Source organism: Oratosquilla oratoria, chromosome 25 (genome assembly GCF_046742065.1).
Source record: "Oratosquilla oratoria isolate Oo_2021 chromosome 25, ASM4674206v1, whole genome shotgun sequence".
NCBI lineage: Eukaryota > Metazoa > Arthropoda > Malacostraca > Stomatopoda > Squillidae > Oratosquilla > Oratosquilla oratoria.
Genome location: NC_134801.1, coordinates 1,768,196 through 1,774,297, shown reverse-complemented (window position 1 = coordinate 1,774,297; position 6,102 = coordinate 1,768,196).

Sequence of the window (6,102 nt, the reverse complement as noted above, 5' to 3'; positions counted from 1 at the left end):
GCATCAGTACAAAGAATGAATTCTTTATCATAGTCTGGAAATATTAAAACTGGAGGACTTGTTAGTTTATTTTTCAACTTGTCAAAAGCTCGCTGTTGTGCAGGTCACCACATGAACTTTGAGTCTTTCCTTAACAAAGAACTTAATGGATTAGCTATGTCCGCATATCTTTGGATAAATTTCCTATAATATCCTGTCAATCCCAAGAAACTCCTAACTTTTTCTACATTGTTTGGAACTGTAAAATTCTTTACTGCTTCAACCTTTGAATTTACTGTACTATGCCCATGCCTGTTTATCTAATGTCCACAATAAACAACGCTGTCCTGCAAAAACTTACATTTTTCAAGTTTCATTTTCAATCCTGATTCAACTAGTCAAATGTAATTTCTTAAAGTGCTCAGCCGCTGTTTGGGGGAAACTATTAAAATATCATCTAGAAATACACTAGCAGTGTTTCCTAACAACCCATCTAGAACTGTATTCATTAATCTCATTTAAGTTAATGGATTATTACACAACCCAAATGGCATTCGTTCGAATTCATAGTGTCTCGTTGTGGTAGATAATGCTGTGAATTTTCGTGAGTCCTCATGCAATTCTATTTGACAAAAAGCATATGTGATATCAATAGTACTAAAATGACTATTCTCTGTTCCCAAACTTCTAAGCGCTTCTCCTATCTGGTAATGGTAATCAGTCACGTATGTTATGCTTATTCAATTCCCCATAATCAATAACTGGACGCATGGTACCATCTGATATTGACACCAGAATGAGAGTGAAGTTCCACTCACTTTTACTATGTTCAATAATATCCTGCGATAAAATTTCAGTGATGAGTTTATCTACAAATGTGGTACTCTGTAGATAGGTTGAGTTTCTGGTTTTGATTTAATCTGATATTTTAAAACAGTTGTTTTGCCTCAGGCGTCCCCCGGCAGAGCAATTTCTTTATTGTGCTTTAAGATCAAAACAACTAAGCTTTTATCCAACTCAGGGCAACTAGTAGGTTCTAGTTGATTCATGTATTTCTTTACCAACTCTGTTTCTTCCTGAACTGAACAGATTGGTGAAATTGGTAATTCCACCCTCTTCAGTACTCTAATTTAAAATTTTAATGGGTTCTGTACAAACTTGAAACCATCCTTTTTGTGTACATCTTCTTAAGACTAATTGATTCTTGGATGAAATAAAATCTCAGAGTCTACAATGACTCTTTTCAACTGCCCTTCAACCCTGTTAGTTGCTCTGGAGTGTAATAATGTCGACTTTATTACGCCACCATCCCCAATTTGCAAAGCTTCATTTCACTATATGTGACTTTACTTTATGTTGGTCTTGACCGCTCGGCCTCGTTATCTAAAATATAAACGTTATCTTTATTGTCTATTTCTAGGGATTCTTTAATTACTGTCACTGGCCTTAAGTGTGATTGATTTAGAAATGGGTTTAACTGTGATTTCACTAAGATCCCTAAGTCAGCAGGACATATGACCATGTTCTCTTTTCTCATAGTTGCAAATCTTATCAATAAATCTCCTGGGAAAACAGATTCTTTCACAACTATCACTAGAATGTGCAAATGCTCACCTGTATATAAGATGACTTCTAGTTGAACCTTATTTAATGTTTTTAACTGATTTCCAGTTACTTCTTGCAATGAATAATGGATTGGTTCCATGATTTTCACTCCTGGTTTAAAACTCTACTAGTTATATCATTAACTACAGTTCCTGTATCAATAAATATTTGAATAGATATATTGAACACTACCGCAAGGAGAGGTCCTACAGAAGTCATTCCAACTGTTATAGCTAATTTACAGTTGTCTTTGATGTTGGAGTTTTCTTTCACCTTTATATCACTCTTATCTCAGACACAATACTGTCCATGTGCATATCTATGTAGGGTTCTGTAGTAGTATTTTATTCTGTGTCAGGGTTTTTTCCTCTTGTTTCGGGGTGCATACAAAGTTTTCTAGATACATGTGTTCTTTGGCCTATCCTTTCATGATACATGCAGAAAGGTGGGTTTCTATAATATAATTCACCATGGCCCTCATATTTGCAATTTTTACAAATAGTTCCATAATAACAGTCTTGTGCTTTATGCCCTTAAGTATTACAATTGCAACATACAATTCTAGCATTCCTTGAAGAGCCTCTAACTCTATGTTTAGGTTATCTTTTTTTATGATAATTTCTAGATTATGCTCATCCTCCCAAAGTCAGAACTGTAGTGAGGAGAATTAAAAACATTAGAAACTCACATTAGTAATTGCACTAAAAACCCACTATTATTTGGATTTAAGAAAAGAAGGAAGTAACGAATTTCCGTATATTTCGATCACTTGCTGTGATCCTCTTCAAGCGGAATACATAGACAAAGGACATACATATCTTATATACAGATGAGACAGGTAAAGTTAGGGAACATGGACAAGACATCTCATGTGACATCTATATTGTTACGCGGGTTATGTTGTAAATCGTCCGCTTTTATAATATAAGGAAATAATTTATTAACTGCCAAGGTAGTTATGTAATCTGGTGACCATTGGCCTTTTGAGATATTGAAATTCGGGAAATTGTTTTATCAAGGAAGATTCAATAATTTTCCTTTTATAACTACATTTGGATTTAAAAATGGTTTTCGCCTCGTCCCAATTTATTCTGTGATTATTGTTGGCTACGTGTTAAAATACCGCGGAGATATGTTGAGCATATTTAACTGAGTTTTTATGTTCTTTAATTCTCGTTTTTAATTCTCTGCCCGCTTATAAAAGCGGACGATTTACCACATAACCCGCGTAACAATATAGATGTCACATGAAACGTCTTGTCCATGTTCCCTAACTTTACCTCTCTCATCTGTATATAAGATATGTATGTTCTCTTGTCTATGTATTCCGCTTGAGGAGGATCACAGCAAGTGGTCGAAATATACGGAAATTCGTTACTTCCTTCTTTTCTTAAATCCATATAATAGTGGGTTTTTAGTGCATGTATATATATATATATATATATATATATATATATATGTATATGTATATGTATATACATATATATATATACATGTGTACATATATACATATATATATATATATATATATATATATATATATTCACACACATACATATATTACCCTATCCAAGAGTTGACACCTTGACGTAGTAGATAGGCTTGAGAATCTTAATTATTACAAAAGCTATGTCGATAGAGAAGAAAGCTCTGCTTGGTCACCCATATCGAACAGGTTTTTTAGGAAAGATCGGACAAAGAGCAGCTCAAACACACAGTTGTATGACCCACTGCTAACTGGCACGTCCCTGATGGCAAACAGGGAAATTCTTTATAGATATATGGGGTACCGTCGTAATGACAGGTGGACAATTGGGCACCCTAGATATGGGGCTTCACCAAATATAATGAAAAAGGTGACACCAGAAAAATATCTCACTAGAAACCAGTTGGCACGGAGGTGAGATTACTTCCAACCCCCTTCATAGCCAATATGAATAGCACAACCAAAAGAAAACCAGGCGTTCCTGTTGGATCATCGTCTCCTAAAGGTCTAACCGCATTGCCTCGTGTGCTTACGGGCAGTGTTCCACCGAATGTGAGTAATCACTGTCCAAGCAGATCCAAGTCTTGGATATTAAACAACATGAAGAAAATAAAGATCTACAATTACAACGTAAGAAGTCTCTCAGAAGACCACAGACTGGAGAGTTTTATGGAAGAACTAGACAACATCAAGTGGGACATCCTAGGACTGAGCGAAGTCCGAAGAACGGAAGAAAAGCTGATACAATTACAAGATGGTCACCACCTGTTCTACTATAGAGGTAAGGACAAAGAAGGATCTAGTGGAGTAGGATTCTTGATCAACCGAGAGGTTGCTGGTAACTTAGTCAAATTCAATAGTTTATCGGTCAGGGTAGCTTGGATTGTGATTAGGCTGTGTAAAAGATATACTTTAAAAATAGTTTAGGTTTATGCACCGACTTCACAGAGTTCTGACGATGAAAATGAGTCGTTCTATGATGATTTAATCAGGTAATGGATTAAGAAAAAAGTAAGTACACTTTAGTTATAGGCAGCTTTAATGCTAAAGTAGGGAACACGATAGGAGTAGGTGAGATGTTAGTCAATTTTGTAGAGAACTACAATATGAGGACAATGAACACTTTCTTTCAAAGGGATGTAGGTCGTAAATGGACGTAGAGTAGCCTAAATGGAACAACAAAGAACAAAATAGACGAAAGCAAAAGCGTTAGCAATGTTACGGTCATAAATTAAGTCAACACAGGTACAGTAGTGACGATAGAATGGTAGGTTGCACAGCAAATTCAATTTCAGAGCCGAGAGAAATAAACTAGTTTTAAAAAAGAAAATAAGTCTTGCAAAGGTTAAAGAAGTTTAGTTCGAAATAAAAAATATATTCGAAGCTCTGAGAACTAACGCGGCCACCGTGGAAGATATTAATCTGAATTTAGTGAATATCATAAAGGAATCAGCAGAGAAATTAGGAAGTACAAAAAATATTAGAGAAAAGAAATACTCCAAAGCTAAAAATGACCAAATTAAAAGAAGAAGGACCTTGCAGATTAAAAATAGGAGAGACGAAATAGAAAGAGTAGAACTAAACAAGACTATTAACAAAAGGCAGAGATCAGAGAAAAAAAAACATGGATGAAATAGAAGAAACTATTCGGAAAGGTAAAAGTATTAAAGTGACCGTGCGCAGACATGCTTTAGGAAGACAGCAAATGATATGTTTGAAAGATAGAAATGGAGAAATAATGAAATGTAGAGACAAATGGTAAAAAGAGTAGAAGAATTTTACCAATATTTATGTCCCAATATTCCGCTGTATTGATTAAAGAATATTGGAACATAAATATGATATGAAAACTTACAATATAAAAAATGCCACTGGAATAATTCTAAGATTATTGAATATTAAAACCATACTATGAAACGTAGATATTTTGAATCTGTTTTTATATATCTCATTGATAATATCAATCAAAACAATGGATTTTTTTTACAATAAATAAAATTTTAGCAATTCTAATAACCAAGTAACAAGCAATTTACGCAAATTGTGTTTAAACCAGTTTTAGGTTTGTTTCTCCCAGCAAGCTCGTGCTATATAAGGAGTCAGATATTTCTCCATTGTGTTAATTCTGAAGAAACCCTGCTGGGCGAAACGTTAAATACATTGGATCCCATACACTGCGTTTGGCCTCTCCCCTACAGTTCCTGAAAGCATCTTGAAATATATGCTCCTGGCCTGTATTTCTGAGGCCCCTTTCAGATGTCCTTCGGGTAACTTGTATGTTCAAAAAGATGGGGTTGCTATGGTATCACCTTTAGGGGTGCTGTCCCCCAACCCCTTGTTACTGTCCTCTACCATTTCTCTGAATATTAATTTCCTTTTTTCGCCGACTCTGTGGTGGGGAAAGAGAATGCTACCACCAAGTCTTTCCACTTGAGTCGTAAAAGGCGACAAAAAACAGGACGGGGGATGGGATTATGAGTCCTACTACCTGTAGTCCCGAAAGGGGACATTCCTAAAAAACTAAAAAACTAATGGATGGAAGGGTGGCAGATAGAGCGTTAATGGACTATATAGTGGTGACCAGGAGTATGGTAGGAGAAGTTAAGGATGTACATGTTCTGGGGGGAGAGAGTGAGGGAATACCAGATCATTTTTTGGTGGAAGGTAAATTGAGAGTGGAGAATAGGTGGAGAAAGAGGAAAAGGGCAGAAGGTAGGGAGGTACTTAGAGTGAACTCCTTAAATGGGGAAAAAAAGAGAATGAGTATAAGAAGCTGGAAGAGGAGTGGGAGGGAGTGAAGGATAGAGTAGAACTAGGAGAGGAGGAGGAATGGGGATGGTTCAAGGAGGGAGTCATAAGGTGTGAAAAGATGGTGTGTGGAGAAAATAGAAGGAAGGGTAGTGAATGGTGGGATGAGGAAGCAAAGCAAATTGTAGAAGAGAAGAAACAAGCATTCATAGATTGGCTACAAATTAGGACGAGGGAATCGTATGAGAGGTACAAAGTAAAGGGAAGGGAAGTTAAGAATAAGA